The following is a 15,495-nucleotide window of genomic DNA, read 5'->3' on the forward strand; positions in this document are numbered from 1 at the left end:
AACCAGCCAGGAAGATAGCCTAGGAGAGGGATGCATTCCTGTTTTAGGATTTCAAGGGAATATCAAGGCTAAAGCATTTGGAAGCAGCAAGATATTCAAGGATAGTGGACCACAATACTCAGGTCCGTGTGTCGGCTAATGAATGTCCCAGTTCCTTCCACACGGTCTCCAAGGATTTGCAAGATCAATGTTAGTTTAAGGCTCCACTTGATTTCACTAAATGAAGCCCTTTTGGTAATTACAGAAAAAGAGCTACAAAATTCAAAAGGAACTTGGGAACTTGGATTAAAAGCAGACAAACATAGAAGCACTGAAGGCTGGAGAAAGTGTTATTTAATGTCTGCCACTAATCTAAAGCGATTATTTTCGCTAATTGTCTGTCTAATTTATTTGGGAGAGTTAAAAATATTTATGGGACTGGCCTGGCAAAGATTTAGTAGTGACATAAAGTACTGTGAACTCTGGAAATAAAAAATAAAATAAAAAAAGAAAGAAAGAAATTGGGGCACAGAAAAAAATAATTTTTTTTCTATTCTCTCTGAAAATTTCTAGAACACATGAGTTACTATTAATAGTGCTTATTTCTGGGCAATGGGGCTGGAGGTTGGGAAAGGAAATTTTCACTTCCATTCTGTGCTGTTGGCATTTTTTTCATTCAGCATGAACTTACATGGCTATTGTAATTTGTGCAAGTTAAGTAAAATAAAAACAACGGAAAAGAGCTTATTAGTACCCTCGGCTTATAGAGAAAGTCAGGACCCGATTTATCCATTCTCAGTTCTGTTATGATCTATTGTCTTCGCTGGGATGAATTCCTGTTCGAGTTATCCTGGGCAGCCTCGCTCAGAGGGGAGGAATTGGGCCACTGATTTTAATAACAATAAAGGATGAAGATTCTAGTCTGTATGTTTTGCAGAAAGCTTCACGTACTAAATATCACCATGAAGCCACCACTGAGTCTGAGCTGCACCATTCTCGTAAATACGCCAGGAAACGTCTGAAGATCAGACACAGTTAATTAGGAAATGCCACAGACTGGTAACTGAGCACAAGTGACAGATTTTAACTCAAGTTAGTGCAATAGTGCAGGAAAGTCTAACCTTGATTCTGTTTGGGGTGAGGGAGCGGGGAGAATGTCATACTCAAAGCACCATTTCAGGGGAGAGATAACTCCTTAATCGGCTAAAGAGGAAATGTCTTTAATGTTTCAAATGTACAGTTATTGTTCTGCTGCTGATATCAAAAACACACATATGTATTTAACAAAGATTTGAAGTGGTTCTGGCTTGGTCCTCACACTTTCAAAACGTCTGAGCTAACCTGGAATGTGGAACAGCTCTTTAGTCTTTGAAAATATTAACTCAAATTAGATTCCCCAAACTAGAATCTCTAAACAAGCAAAAAATTATGACATGTGATAAGCTTAACCTGATGCCTGATGTATTTGTAATATTGCTTATTTAATTTTATTTTATTATTTTTATTTATTTTTTTTTTTGTTAATTCTCACACAAGGATATTGTTCTATTGATTTTTTAGAGTGGAAGGGAGAAGAAGAGACAGAGCGAGAAACATCGATGTGAGAGAGACACATCAATTGGTTGCCTCCCACACGCGCCCTGACCAGGGCCAGGGATTGAGCCTGCAACCTAGGTATGTGTCCTTGACCTGAATCGAACCTGGGACCCTTCAGTTCGCAGGCTGACACTCTATCCACTGAGCCAAACCAGCTAGGGCTGCTTACCTTTTTTTAAAAAATATGTTTTTATTGATTTTTTAGAGAAAGAGGAAGAGAGAGGGAGGGAGAGAGAGTTACAGTGATCGATTGCCTCCCGAACACACGCCCATCGGCAATGGAACTGGCAACCTGGGCATGTGTCCTGACTGGGAATCAAACCAGAGACCTTTTGGTGCACAGATGATACTCAACCAATTGGACCACACTGTCTAGGGCCTGCTTACCTTTTTGATGCTAGTATTTCAGTAACAGTTCATAAATCAATTGTTTTATCATTTTTTTCTCTTTGTAACCCCCCTACCCCAACACACACCTCTGTAGCACTGAAATCTAAGTTACAGATGAGACCAACACCAGGGCTAAATGCCACAGAAAGTTGGGGTTGAACAGCCAAGGTCCTCTCCAACCTGCAGAAACACAACTTGGATTTCTCTCTCTCCTTTCCTTTCATTTCCTTACCTTGCCCTTATTCTATTTCTCCATTCTACCTCATATTCTCTTCTTCTTTATTTAGTTCCTAAAAAAGAATGGATGGTGGACTTGGGGGACGGTGGGAGGATAGGGTATCTATTGAATACTCTTGAGATATTTGCTTGCTACTATAAGTTTTCCACCTAAGGTTTTGATTTTAAAGCTCCACTTCCCTATAAAAATTAATTCTTGTAAAATATAAGCTTCTGATTAACACAATAGGGCTCTAATGATTTAGGCAAGTTTGATATTTTTTTCTTAAGCATTCAATGGTTCCTTCTCCTTACATCTCTGGAATATAATTGACTGGATCTGGAGTCTAATGAAATTTAACACAATTTAACTCTTAAAATAACTGGAAAAGGCACTCTTATTTCTCTCTGTGTTATTAATACTTGCTTATGTTCAGACTAAGAACCAAAATTAGTAGGAATTTTATCTGAATAGTTTATTTCAGAATAACATGTGCTCCTTGGAGCCATCGAATTGGCTATGTGTGCAGCTGAGTGAATAGTTAAACAGCAGGAAAAAAAAAAAAAATCTTAGGAAAAGACCAAAAGCCGGGCTTCTCAGTCTCAGCACTATTGACATTTGGGGCTGGAGAATTCTTTGCTGGGGACGTGGGGGCCTGTCTCCTGCAATGTGGACTGTTTAGCAGCATCTGTGCAATAGATACCAGTGGCACCCTCCCCTCCCCCAAGTGGTGAAACAAAAATGTCTCCAAATATTGCCAGCGAGCCCTCTCAGTTAGGGAGCGTGTTTGGGGATTGGGGGGAGGGGACAAAATTGCCCCCACTTGAGTACCAATGACCTAAATTCAGCGGCGTAACTCTTTTATGAACAGTCTCAGAGAGTTATTTCAGAAACTTTCAAAAATTAAAAACCATAGCAGGGTACATTTTTACATGCCTCTGCATTTTCCTTGATCACTTGCCAAGGAGGTGGGTCGCAGTCTCTCCCAGGGGACTTAGGCCTGCTCCAGGAATGGACTTGAATGACCTAAGAGATCTTTCTCCCGTCTCAGTATTCTGGCTAATGACAGCATAATCAATGTGCTGATGCAGAAATCAAGCTGAGAAAACAATGGAAACAGGGTGAGATTCTCCTGAAGAAAGATTTTTTTAGTAGCCTGGGCCAATCACAACATTCTGGGGGATGTTTTTCTTAAGGTAGAAAACAGAGACTTAAGGCAAAGTAAAAAGATCAGCCTCTTTATTGTATTCCAGTACACACTGGTATATAGATGGAGCTAAAATATAGTTATCAAAGGAGAAATCTTAAAAATTGTTAACAGGTGGCTTAAAAATCACAGCCAAATCTATATATTGAGTTTGGCAGTAAAACACCTTCTTTCCTTTTTGGGAAAAATATCACACTCTGCTTCCTAGATGCTGCTGAATTATGAAACGCAGAAATTGAGACTCGGGAACAACAACAAAAAAAGCCATTCTCCCCCTCTCTCCCTCTTTTTTTCTTTCCTGCCTTCCTTTTTTTCCCCCATTAGTGTTCACACATATAGGAAAAGTTGATTCAACACATCTGGATTGTGAAATCAGGCACGAGGCGCGGTTGTGTCGGTACAAGTATTGCTCACTGTTAATATTCAGTTGCACATTTAAAATCAAGCAGCTGCCTTAGCAGGCTCTGTAGAGAAGGGAGCGTGGGTTTTCCCAGCTTCTCTGTAGCTTGCAGAACCAAGGACAGGTCTTGAGCTGTAAAAGGTAAAACTATTCAGTGGCCTGCTTCCTAGTGGGAGCCTGGCCCGCCGGCTCCACCGCCCGTGTAGCTTTATATGTCCGAGAGCATCCGCTACCGGAGGGAAGACGGGGTCCGGTGAGTGCCTGGCTAACTGATAAGAATGTCACTTTATTGAAAAGTATCCTTATTAATGCTTTCTAAGCCTCAATAATGAAAACTGTCATTAAAAGTCTGATCTTCAAGCGCCCTACACTATAAACAAACTAAACTCTATTCTTCGTCCAGCTCTTGTATTTCCCCCTTCCAGCATTAGCCCAGGTTGTTTCTTTCTTCCCAGGGCCACGTGCTCTCCAAATCTTGCCCATCTGAACTGCCACCTCCTCCATGAAGTCTCCTGAGGAAATCCTGCCTCCCTGTGTCCTGCCTCAGCACGGATCTCACGGCTCTTGTGACACTTCACTCTCCGTCTCATTTTGAGTCATTTGTTTCCTTTTCTATTGCCTAGAAAACCCCTGGAGGGAAGGATCTGCATGTTGTTCCTTATTCTCTTTATCCTACCACGTGGCTTAGGACTTTGCACACTGTGCTCAGTAGATAACATGTTAAACGACCCTCAAGATACCGTGTCCGTGACTGATGTTTGTTCTACCCCAGTCATTCTGCCTGGAGGGCAAGATAACGCAGTCCAGCTCCTCTCCAGTCCCTTCAGGTGAAGAGAGGCAAAGGCCAGTTTTCACGCAACTCCCCGGGCCGCTGCTGCAATCATTCCCTTTGCAACTGTGTGTCAGAGTTTTCGCTCCCATTCTTTCTTCATATCTGTGGTGAGAAAGCCGCCCAGTAAACACTGGCTGCTTCTTGAAACGGGCCTGTTACTAAAGACACTGTCATTCTTTTTCTATCTCTGTTGTATAATGCACCAACCTGTTCTTTCATATTTAGAAACATAGGAACAATTACATCATCCAGCTGAACTCCTTTGTAGGGAAGCCACTGCCAGAGAGAGGTTGAAATGAGACCCCACCTGACCTTTCAGAAAGATCAGAAAGAATGTTGCAGAAGTGAATTCTAACAAATGAGGACGGTCGAAATTTGGAGTTCCTAAAAATCTGTTGGCTTGTGACTTTATATAAACCCACGTTGGGATTAAAGGAACTATTTGAGCAGAATATTTCCTCCCACAGAATGAGAGCTGGATTTCTTTAATGTGGCCTGGCCCTGGGTCTGTTTGTCTTCCTTCTTCTGCAGAACGAACATCTAGGAAAACCATCTTATGCTGTCTGCTAATTTGTGGACACGGCCTCTTTTGCAAAATTTGAGATTTATATGAAGTTTATTTTGTCTTCAAGATATCGTGCCATTGGTTGGGTTTCAGACGGTATTGGGGACAAGGTAATGGTACTCTGGGATAGCCTATGGAAAGACAGCTAGTTTGCAGTCCTGGCCCTGCCACTATTGGCAATTTAGTTTGGGGAAAACCAATTAACCTCTCTGCCTGGCAGTGTTCTATTTGAGAAATGAAGTCTACAACAATACATACCTTCGAGAAATGTTGTGAGAGCGTGAGGTAATGCATGTGAAACTGCACTGAAGATTGTCGAATGCTCTGTGAACACCAGTTCTTCGGATATCACCAGACTCTCTGATATCCAAACCATACACTCATTCAAATCAGCCGCACGTGGTGTTTATGAGCACCTTCTCCGTGGAGGTACCGGAGATGGAAAGCTGAGCCGGAGATGCTCACCTTCCTCTCAGAGCGTTTCATCTCGAAGTGAAGCGAAGGAGACAAATGAGTTTAAGCACGCTCACTTTGTGAATCTGGAAAAGCAGCTTCTCTTATGCGTGTTGGCTTCCTCGTCTGTAAACCGGAAGTAGAAATGCTTCCTTTTCAAAAACAAGACAATGCACATGGAGTCTTGAGCCCAGGGCCTGACATATCTAGTTGCTCGGTAAATGGTACCTTTCCAATAAATAAGAAAAGGTGCCAACCTCATATCACAAGGGTTTAAATGAATACACAAGAACCATTAGATCTGGTGGGAAAAATCTTGACTTTGTTGAACATTAAAATACGATTTGAGGCTTAAAGTTTAAATAGATTTCCGCATTTGAGCATAATGGTAGCAATGGTTCATTTGTACCATGCAGGGTCCGAAGCAATTTACATGTATTATCTCATTGAATACTCACCCAAACATGGTTAGTATTGTCATCCCCATTTGGCAAATGAGAAGACTGAGGCACAGAGGGTTGAGGTGACTAATCCAAAGAATTGCAGAGAGTTGGGAGTTGAGCAGGGACTAGGCACACAAGCAGTGGGGTTCCTGAGCTGCACCTTATACCTGTGGCATAGATTGGGGCCGGGGACAGGGAGGGGGTGGGAAGCACTATAGGAACAGGGAAGATGAATGGAAAACTGAGGAACTTTTTCTCCTGAGAGGAAGTGGCATAAAGAGAAGAAGGAGACATGGCCAGAAGGAAACTCTGTGTGATGGACAATGTTTAGGGATGAAAGGGCAAGAGCGTCAGGGTTGTCACAGTGGCCACAGAGACGTCACAGAGAGTGGCCTGCCAGTGAGCCCAGTTAGTGCCTGTTGACTGTGCATGCAGGAAGCAGGAGGGTTCTGGATTTTGCAACCGATTTAAATGTGCAACCTGGGTTTTCTTACAAGGCTGTCCTGTCTAAGACCCCAAGGTTATCAACTTCTCTGCCCACAAAAATGCTGCTGACCTTTGCCTTTCACCAGAGACTCCTCTGAAAAGCTTTCTTTTGGTGTCACCCTTCATGAGGGCCTAGCCATTATGTATCCTTTTTAGAAAGGTTAGACTTGGAATTGTTTAAGCTTGCACAGAATGTCGTCCTGTGCGTGTCCGGTCACGCCGGCATCTAGATTGGGAAAAGCACCTCTGCAAAGTACATGGAAGGAAACAATAAGCACCTTCAGTCTTAAAACACCAACGACCGCAAACATGCTCATTTTCCTTAAGAAGCATAAAGACTCAGGGCACAGTTACTCTGAAATGTTATTTTGCATGGTATTTCCTCTCTTCGCAAATGCTGAGGTTTACAGACACAAGTAATTGCGCCTCAAGTGTCAGACTTTCTTTCCAATAGAATCATGACATCTACACACGGCTTAATACTGTGAGCATTCAGATGCAAGGTTGCTTCCTCTGCACAAACTGATCAGATAGGCAGGTAGATGTCAGTAGGAACACATTACACTGCCTTAGTGTTACCCTTGGCCTCTCATTTCATTACCAGTCCAGAGAGCAGGTCTCACTCAGGCTTTTTGGCTCTTGATCACATGAGCTCACCTCTGCCTGCAAAATTAGAGCCCCTGCAAGATAGTTAGCATAAATTATTCCATCCTTCTACCACAAAAACAACTATTTTTTTTTTTTGGCAAAATATTTATGACTTTTAAGTAAATTCTTTGTACACGCATTTTTGCCTCTTACCCATTGAAGGAAAACCTAGTGTTCTATTAGAGTAATCTAAGCAACTGTTTTTTGTTTTTTGTTTTTTCCAGAAAGATCCAAAGAACTGTTGTAACTTTTTTTGTTTTAAAAAAATGACTGTATAAACTACCTGCTGGAAGTTTTGTAAGTCGATGCTATCATCGATGCAGCCTTTTCCACAAGGACACCAATTTCTCCTTGATTTTATCAGAACTTGGCTTTGTTTCCTGGATTTTTATTATACAGAAAAGGATATTTTTAAAGGAATAGAATATTTGTAAATAAAGGTTTTTATCTTCTCCAAAGCCAAATATGGGTAAAGCACTCTTTTTTTAATATATAACTAACAAAAAATGAGAAGTTCATGTTGGAAACTATTGCATGACTATTACAGACAGGAGAGAGAATTTAGCAGGCTTGTGCTACCAGGTCTTGGCTTCCAGGCCCAACTTCACAGGCCCAGAAGCTTATAATGGCCTGACTGCGATATAAAACAATGTCAGTCATAAAGGCATTTGATAATGATGTCATATTAATAAAGGTTATTGCCGGTGGTCTTGATCCAGCATCTAGAAGGGTTTAGGAACCTGGAGAAGGCACTGTGCGTAAATTAAATAAGAGTCCAGAGACAAAACATAATTTTGGAAGGCATTTGGGGCCAGAGGAGCTTAGCTAAAGAAACCAAGTTCTCCTCATCTCAGGACCCCTTGCTTTTTATTAACACAACTAGAAGCCCGGTGCACGAAATTCGTGCATGGCGGGGGGTTGTCCCTCAGCCCAGCCTGTACCCTCTCCAATCTGGGATACCTGGAGGGATGTCCGACTGCCCGTTTAGGCCCGATCCCACAGGTATGTCCGACTGCCCGTTTAGGCCCGATCCTGTGGGATCGGGCCTAAACGGGCAGTCGGACATCCCTCTCACAATCCAGGACTGCTGGCTCCCAACTGCTTGCCTGCCTGCCTTCCTGATTGCCCCTAACCGCTTCTGCCTGCCAGCCTGATCACCCCCTAACCACTCTGCTGCCAGCCTGGTTGATGCTTAACTGCTCCCCTGCCAGCCTGTTTGCCCCCAACTTCCCTCCTCTGCCAGCCTGGTCACCCCTAACTGCCCTCTCCTGCAGGGTTGATCACCTCCAACTACCCTCCCTTGCAAGCCTGGTCCCTCTCAACTGCCCTCCCTTGCAGGCCGGGTGCCTCCCAACTGCCCTCTCCTGCTGGCCATCTTGTGGTGGCCATCTTGTGTCCACATGGGGGCAGGATCTTTGACCACATGGGGGCAGCTATATTGTGTGTTGCAGTGATGATCAATCTGCATATTACTCTTTTATTATATAGAATGGAGGCCTGGTACAGGGATGGGGGCCAGCTGGTTTGCCCTGAAGGGCATCCCGGATCAGGTGGGGGTTCCCTTGGGGTGTGGGGTGGCCTGAGTGAGGGGCCTGTGGTAGTTTGCAGGCTGGCCACGCCCCCTGACAACCCAAGCGGAGGCCCTGGTATCTGGAATTTATTTTCCTTCTACAATTGAAACTTTGTAGCCTGGGGCGGAGCCAAGCCTGCTGCTCCCTCCGGGGCGGCAGCCATTTATGTGGCAGTTAATTCACCTTCTATAATTGAAACTTTGTAGCCTTAAGCGGGTGGGCCCGGCCAGGGTGTGCAGAAAGCTTTGCTTCCCCTGTTGCCGCCGGCAACCCTGGCCTGCTCTCTCAAGCTCCATTCTGCCGCCATTTGTTTGAATTTGTTTACTTTCTATAATTGAAACTTTGTAGCTTGAGTGGAGGCTTAGGCCTGCAACGGCTATGGAAAGCTTGGCTTCCTCTGTTACCTGGGAAACCTTGCTCTCTGGCTGTAGCCATCTTGGATTGGGGTAAATCTGCATACTCGCCCTGATTGGCTGGTGGGCGTGGCTTGGCTGGTGGGCGTGGCTTATGTAGCGGAGTGATGGTTAATTTGCATATTACCATTTTATTAGAGAGGATTTGTCCTAAGGCAGGGTAGATATACACATCAAAGGGTAAGGTTTCTATACACAGTCCATTGTCAGATTGGAAGAATTTGCCCATGGCTGTTCAGGTGTTTGGCCAGTAGGAGGCAATAACATGTAGATTAAGAAGTCCTCAGCTGTCTGGCAGCAAGCAATCAATTTATGTATCCTTTTAAGGTTTGGGGAAATGCCTTTAGCCTTTCCCAGATGATTCAGCCCTGCTGACATGCTAGAATTGGCTTCCAGCAAAAGGTAGCCTGTAAATGGTTTAAAAAATGTTGTTTACCCCCTTTTCTTTACTTTAGAAACCCTTTAGGGGTGGTTTTTGCTACTAATCAGTAGTCATTCCAGAACAAAGGCTTTATTCATTCATTTATTTATTCATTCAACCATTTTTTCATCAAATATTAACTGAGCATCTATTAAGTGCCTAGCACTATTTAAGATACTTAGAACACATTAGGGAAAAAGCAGGAGAAGATTCTTGCCCTCCTGGAGATTACATTCCTGTGGGAGATAGGTAGATAATAAACAATAAACATAACACATCAGAGAAGGACATAGTACCTGGGAAGTTTGTAAGTGCTCTGGAATAAAATAAAAAGGAGAGCAAGATAAAGGGGATGGAGAACTGGGAGTATAGGAATGGGTGGCAGGAGGGATTATTGGGATAGGCTCTATTGAGATGGATAGAAGTGAGGGAGTTAGCCAAACACCTGCCTTATGCAGGGGCAACAGCTAGAGTACAGGCTCCAGGCAGGAGCCTGGTGTCTTCTCAATATGATAAGCATTAGGATGGAGTGGCTGGAGCAGAGAGAAAGGTAGCCTTGCGGAAGAGGACAGAAATGGGGGGCAGGCATGATGGGATTTTGAGTAGCCATATGACATGACCCGACTTAATATTTAAAATATTAAGAAATGGAGCTGAGTGTGGAAGACAAATCATCAAATCAAGGGACACCAAGGCAAACACAAGGTTGGAGCATTCCAGAAGTAGTTCTGGAATGCTTGGTGATATGCCAACAAAGAACAGAGTCAAGAAAGGGGGCCAGCACTGGGCTCTACCCTTGATGTATCTGCTTGATTAAGTAGTAATATAGAGCTCCTATTCTTTAATATTTAGAATGACAAGAGGTAAAATACCACACCATATCTTACTCTATCATTATTTTTAAACTTCGTGGTGCAATGTAGACTTGTGTCAGTCTACTTTTTTCTTTCTCAAAAATCTAATTTTAGGGATTTAGTTGATAGGAGAGAGAGAGAGAGAGAGAGAGAGAGAGAGAGAGAGAGAGAGAGAGCCCTACTACAAAAGAAGGTGTCAAAAATCAAGACACAAACAAGAGCTATCAGCAATAATAAGATTGAACTTGAAACTTCTAAAGAGCTATCTTCATAGTCTATGTAAACATAAGTTAGTTATGAGCAAGAATACTTGGGGATTCTCAATTATTTTACATGATGGAAAATATAGGAGAACAGCTGTTAGAAGAAATCCTAGGAGAGATTGCCGCCCTAGAAAAGGAGGTCTCCAGGCCTCTGCTGACCAAGTAAGGCCAGCAGACTGTTTAAAGGAGACCACAAGAAAATATCTAATCACAAGAGACTCGAACAATGTTGGCAGGTCATTTAGCTGTAGGATGGCAAATAGGCTGCAGACCTCATTGCCAACGGGAGTAACTTCTGGAGTGCCGAGTTGTGAAGAATTCTGAGGCCACACCTGGTGTTGGTTTAGAAATAGTACATTGCAGATGAGTGATGTCTACCCTCGGCCAAGGGAACAGGAATGGTGTACAGAGACCACATATTTAACATTCCTGACTAGCTGGTCCTCTTGGCTCCATGTCTGTCTACATTCAAATCATCTTAGAAAGATGAGATGCTATTCTATTTTTAAGAGGCCTGAAGAAGACATATAAACTTCTTTCAGAGATGCAAAGATTGCTACTTAAAATAGATCCTCCTTGCATGATCAAAGACCCCGTGGCTTTAATGTCAAGTTCTTCTCTTTTGAGTTGGCCCCGGGGGAGAACGGAGGAGTGCCATGTCCTGGGAATCCACTGTGGTGTCCTGGCCACCATCTGTGTCTAAGGTATTGACTGTCTCCTCGCTCTGATATTGGCTCCATTCATCCGGGGCTTCCCTTTTCTCAATGTCCTCCTTCCGACCTTTGTCAGCCGGGCTGGCAAACTGGGGCAGAGTGAGCCTCAGGGAGATGGTGGGTGGTAGAGAATCTGGGTTCTTGCCCTGGTTCTGCCACCAGATCCCTGAGATCCTTTTTGCTCTACTATTTGGAGCCTGATTTCCCTCATCTGTCAAACAAGAGGGAGTGAGCCTGGGTACAAGGACTGACCTAAGAGTACATGGTGGTTCCATGTGTTTAGTGCATAGAAGAGGGAAGGGGGAGGGTTGGCATCTTTTATCAGATTCTCAAAAGGGGCTGTAAATCCCAAACTGCTGAGAATCACTGCCTAGGTGATTTCTAATATTCTTTCCATTTGAAGCTTTGTGTGTGAGCACCCCTTTTGGAATAATCATGCTCACCCCTGGGAGATGTGGCAAAGCATTCACAAATGGTAACTTCCAGTTCTTACAGAGAATGGACTCATTGCTATTAAAGGAACCAGATTTTAGAAGATGACTAAGGTACAACACAAAATGTATAAGAAAGAGGAAGTAGGGTTGTTAAAACTACTCAGAAAGCCCACAAGTTATGAAAAAGAAGACCCTGTCCTAGAGGATTTCCTTGCCTTTTATTTCATTTTATTATTTATTTATTTATTGTAAATATTTTTAAAAAGTTGATTTTAGAGGGAGAGGAAGGATGAGGGAGAAAAAGAGAGAGAAACATGGATTGGATGCCTCGCACCCCAACTGGGGATTGAACCCACAACCTGGACATGTGCGACCAGCAACCTTTCAGTGCACTGGCTGTCGCTCAACCAACTGAGCCACACCAGCCAGGGCAAACTTCCTTGTCTTTCAATGGCTTTAAATCAGAGACAATAACTCCGGTCCCTGTGGTCCCCCGGGAGAGGCAGCAGCAGCAGCTGCCCTTGTCCTGGCTGTGGGCCACAGCCACCTGCTGCCAAGGTCCAGCATGTTGGGTGACTGGAGTGAAAACGATTTAGCTACATTCCCCAAATGTGGTTGCTGTCCACTGGACACAATATGTTAGAAATGCATGTAAGAACAGAAGAAAGTCTGGAAAGGTAACAAAGTGACTCTCCTACCGGACGAGGGGACGTAAATGGGTGAACTTAGCTTTACTGGCTGTACTTGCTCCTAGGATTCCTGGAACAAACTGGGTGGCTGACAGCAACAGGAATTTATTCTCTCACAGCTCTGGAGAAGAGAAGCCCAAAAGAAAGGGGTCAGCAGGGCCACGCTCCCTCTGAATGTTTTAGAATCCTTCCTCTTCTTCTAGTTTCTGGTGGCTCCAGGTGTTCCTTGGCTTGTGGCAGCACCACTCCAGTATCTGCCTCCATTGCCACATGGCCTTCTTCCCTGAGTGTCTCTGGGTGTCCTCTCCCCTTCTTAAATGACACCAGTCCTTTAAGGCCTACTCTAAATCAGGAAGATTGCACCTCAAGATCCCCAGCTAATTACATCTTCAAAGACTCTATTTCCAAAGAAGGTCACATCCTGAGGTTCCCTGATGAATGGGAATTTGAGGGAACAGTATTCAACCCACACCAGTATTGTCTGAAGTATTTTTTTTATGAGATTGTATTCATGTTTTATGTTAGATATTAAGAAATAAAATGAAACTAAAAAACAGGGTGCTATACCAGAAAACAGTACATATGCACACACACACACCACACACTTGCTTACTTGGGCTTGATTGTATAGCGGAGGGGGTTGATGGGAAGGGCAGGGAATATAATAATAATAATAATAATAATAATAATAATAATAATAATAGTTAACACTCGTAGAGTACTTACTATGTGCCAAACCCGGTTTTAGTGCTTTTTGTGTATTAAATCACTTAATCCTTATAGCAACTTATGAAGTTGGTGATATTATTATCCCCATTTCACAGGTGAGGAAACAGAAGCTTAAGTTACTTGCTCAAGTGCCTAGGGGAGATCAGGACTGTAGTCTGGACAGTCTGACTCAGTATCCATTCTCACAACTGCCCTGCTGTACTGTCTCTCCTCACGCAGGTACGTATAGGAGATACGGGCCTGATTAAAGAAACTTGTCACCACTTCCTAAACACACACAGACACACATACTCCCCCGGCCCCTCCACATAAAACCCAGCTTCTATGGCTGGATGTGTTTGGAGCACTTCATCGGCAGAATCTATTGAACTGCACATTGTCAGGTATTTACTTAGGACAAATATAAACTTGTATGAACTGAGCAAAACATAGTTGTTCATGTGCTGTACTCAGGGCTTTGCAGACCACTCAGACCACAAGTGATTTCAGCCAATCAGAGTGCAGCATCGCTCTGGTCAATGGGTAGCCAGATAGATACCTCGAGGGGTTAACTTCCTGCAGCTTCCAGCAAACTACCACTAAACTGCAGTCGTGGTTGACTTGGTATCTTACAAGCAGCGCACATAGAGTGGAGAAAATGGAGTTTTAGCTGGCATATTTGCAATTCTAAGAATGATCGAAGTGCTTACCTATATGCCAGGTGCTATGTTGAGTATATTTTCTCAGCTAATTCTTCTGAATCGTGAATAGCCTCAGGGCTGGAAAGGTGACTAATAATAGAATCAGTAGGTCCATTCTTGCGGTAAAGATGACTATGGGCTTCTTCCTGTAAACTTCCCCCCAGGGCCGTCCCAGCTGTGGAGTGGACTTTGCTAGATGGTTCTATGCACATCCAGGGAGGACAGTTCGATATGTCAAAAATAATCTACATGATGTTGACTACGTTTTCACTGTGGGAGCACGGTGTGTGTAACTTGTCAGGTACTTTCCCTCATCTGAATAACTTCCCAGTAAAAACAGGTCCTTCCAGTGCCCAGCCTGAAGCTCTGGGGGCAGAGCAGACACCTCTGGCTACACCAGCTCAGCTGTGTCCCTCTGTGTTTGTCCCCCAGAGGCCAGCTCAATACTAGGAAAGTCTACACTCCTCGGGGTTTTCCCTGCTGCCCATCAGGGAGGGCCAGGTTTGATTCACAAGAGCATCTAGCTGACCATAGGGATTAAATTGTGGATTCCGATGTCACACTGCTGACCTTCAGTCTCAGCCCCATGATGTCCCAGCCGTGTGACCTTACCAAGGTCCTCAGCTGGGGAGCCTTAGTTTCTTCAAATGTAAAATGGGCATAATGGTAAAACCTGCTGCGAAGGCTGGTGTGAGGGTTAATGAAGTCACTGTACAGGGTGTGCTTTGCAACGCCTGATGCTTCGTCCCAGGAAATGTTCATCATCCTTGCAGGGCCGTCAGCCCTGGAGTTCTGGGCCATAGCTTTGCTTCTCAGGGGCTTGGGTGCCGTGGCAACATCATTCATGGGCTCAAGAGATTTACTTTGTGCTCAGTTCACCCCATGTGGTGTAATGGGCCATTACCTATCTGCCAGCACTTGGCGAGAAATAGAAAAGGAAGGAGGAGAGGACTTTTTAGAGAACCACACTTTTTTACATTTTTGCGTACACTAAGTTGCTTTTATTAACCCAGCATGGCATGCTACCGATACTGTACGGCATGAAAATTTACTAGGTACAAAAGTAGCTTCCAAACCATGAAAAATGAAATTGGAATAAGAGCACAAAATGGAACAGTAACATCACAACTGTTAAGAAACATCCGAAGTACACACACACACACACACACACACACACACACGTTCTAGTTGGCATTTTAAGAAACCAGAGAAAAATCAGAGACAGTTTAACAATCACTTTATGTCAATCACAGTGGCACTGAATGAACAGGTTTATACAGCATTTTGCAACATCAACATGCCTAGGTTTGTTTGTTTGTTTCCATTTTAAAAATTTATTTATTAAATTTAAATTCTTTACTTATTTTTTCAGTTCTAAAGTTTACTACCAACTTGTATGTTGTACATGTACATAAAAGCGGCAGCTGGTTTTTCCCGTAAGAGCAACCTAACATACAGAATTTTGGCCCTTAAAGGGTTATACCTCTTCATTTAAAATGTTTTTCTGGACAA

This window comes from Cnephaeus nilssonii (genome assembly GCF_951640355.1).
Source record: "Cnephaeus nilssonii genome assembly, chromosome: 10".
Classification (NCBI taxonomy): Eukaryota; Metazoa; Chordata; class Mammalia; order Chiroptera; family Vespertilionidae; genus Cnephaeus; species Cnephaeus nilssonii.